General features: G+C 33.2%; 1 long non-coding RNA gene across 5 annotated transcripts in view; it reads right to left on the reverse strand.

Moving 5' to 3' along the window:
* Positions 1-455: 455 nt before the first annotated feature.
* LOC106869933 (uncharacterized) overlaps positions 456-2362 on the reverse strand; it is a 32726-nt gene continuing 30819 nt past the window's right edge. For all 5 annotated transcript variants that reach the window (XR_001409464.3, XR_016243483.1, XR_016243482.1 and 2 more), the window contains one exon: positions 456-2127. This is a non-coding gene — a long non-coding RNA (uncharacterized LOC106869933). The remainder of the gene's footprint in view (positions 2128-2362) is intronic.

Here is a 2362-nt window from a genome sequence, read left to right on the forward strand (position 1 = left end):
TAACAAACTGTGAAATATGTGTTCGGCAATGACTGAGAGAGTAGTGGGTGGCGGTGGTGGTGGTGGTAGTGGTGGTTTCTTGTGATGTTTGTCGCTGACTAAATCGATAATTCTAGAAGCTTTGTGTGTATGCATGAGAGAGAGGGGGTAAGAACGAGAAAGACAAAATGAAGAGAGAACTAGGATGAGAGAAAAGGAAAGGGGAGAAAGAATGAGAGGATAGGAAGAAAGTATAAGAAAGATGGGGGAACGAGGATAGGGCTAGAGTTTAGCGACGAATCAGGCAATATGCTACCAAGTTTTGGTAAATGCTATCTTGGATGTTCCATTTTCATTCATGTTGAATTCTTTAGCAGAAAAAATAAAACTAACGAAACTGCTGGATGAAATAAATAATACACAGTTAAATAATAGAAAAAGATTAAATAAATAAAACAAAACAAGAATAAAAGTCGTTTGGATTGTTTAAGAAGTTTTATTTTTCGGGAAAATATCTCTTCTGTTCGACTTTCATCCCTTTGTCTCTTTCTTGTGTTTCTTAAATTCACTAAGGCTTATCAAATTATCGATTAACTTTAACTGATTCCTTCTTTTTGTATAACGTCTTTCAATTCAACCTCAGTTTAGTTTATCGTTTCAATTGTGCAGACGACAGAACTTCAATGAGCGACATTATGTGTGATTTTTTTATCTTCTCTTTTTTTCTCTCTTAGTCTAAAAGAGATACAGTAATTTCTTTTGTGTGTAATTCTCTTTAGTCAGTCGGTCTCTTGTTCACTAAAGAAATTGATTTTATTTAATAAGGTACCACATGAAATTTTATAGCAGCAGAGGGTGTATAGTCAATTGAATAAACTGAAGTTTTCCGGAATTACTTTCATATATATCGTCAACACAGGTGCGATTCGAACAAGGAGGTAGATTAACCAGAGAACTACATATATATATATATATATATGTATGTATGTATATACTGCGTTAAATTAAGAAACGGTAACGAGTGAAAAATTCTGTAAATAATAATGATTATCATCTTGAAGCTTATTAGCGTTCACCGTGTATGACTAAAGAAAATAGTCTAATATTGGGGCATATAACCCTCGACGGAAACAAGTGGGTATTAGTACGCGTGAGAATCGAACCTACACCTCTTAAAATGCTACAAAAAACATGAAGATGAGGTAAAAGAAGCAAAGAATAAGGGTGTATATGGTTCAATCCTTTTGTTTGTCCTTGATTGTCTCCTCTATGTTTAGCCCCTTGTGAGCAATAAAGAAATAAGTTTTATCGAACTAATTATGGTAATGATGAATTCACTGACTTGCAAAATAAGTTCAAATCCTTTCTTTCTAGTAAAGTAATTTGCATAGACCAGGGCTTCATTCTTTTCTATATCTTAGTCAGAAGAGAAAGGACAACGCCTAAGATCATATAAAGGACTACTAAATCTCCTGGTGGTAAGGAAGAGATCTGACATGAATGCTTTCAATAGGATGGACTCTGTTAAAACCATCCAAGGAATAGATGTGATTTTAAATCGAGAAATGGATAAGTCCACTACCCAATCGCTAGCACAGTTTACACGGTGCTTCTTCTTTTTAGGACGCAATTGTAAATGATTTTAAAGCAAAAAGAAAATAATAAACTTTTTAATGGACGGTGTTCTCGAATCCTACATTCGATGAAACTTGAGCCTCAGTTTCTCAATCCTAGCCTTATTTATTTGTCAATAGTATTAACCTTTAATTCTCCCCACATAACATCACAACCAGCTGTCTCAGCCATTGAAGAAATTACAGATACAGTGTGAGACACCAAAAAGAGTTTCATGTAATCACTACGAACCGATGTTATGATAGATATTTCAATTCAAAGAATAAAATTTTGCCTTGTCTTACACGAATTTCGCTCTTAAACTTCATTTATTATTATTGTTTTTACCAAAATCATTATTTACCGAAAGCCATTTTTTCCCCCACAAAAAGAAAAAAAGATCAAGCATGTTTATCAAAAACTAAACACCTTTTTTTCTTTCAACGTTTGCTTCATTTCACAAGTCTTGTGTTCAAGTTTGATTGAAACAACATAAATCACTTTCTTGGTATTTTTTTTTCTTTTTATAGATGACTGAAAGCAAAAAAAAAAAAAAATGTCAATAATCTGTCATCAAACAGTATAATGTTTATTTTCGAGAAAGTTACCATTAGTTTTGTATACTTTCGCTATTATTTTTAACGCCTCCTTTTGATGTTGGGTCTGCTAGGAAGAGAATAAGAACATATATATTTCAGGACTGCAAATAGATAGACGTTGAGCAAACACTCTGAATGTTAAAAGCATTAGACAGTATCGTAGAGGATTC

The sequence above is a fragment of the Octopus bimaculoides genome, chromosome 10 (assembly GCF_046866305.1).
Source record: "Octopus bimaculoides isolate indiv1 chromosome 10, ASM4686630v1, whole genome shotgun sequence".
NCBI classification, from domain to species: domain Eukaryota; kingdom Metazoa; phylum Mollusca; class Cephalopoda; order Octopoda; family Octopodidae; genus Octopus; species Octopus bimaculoides.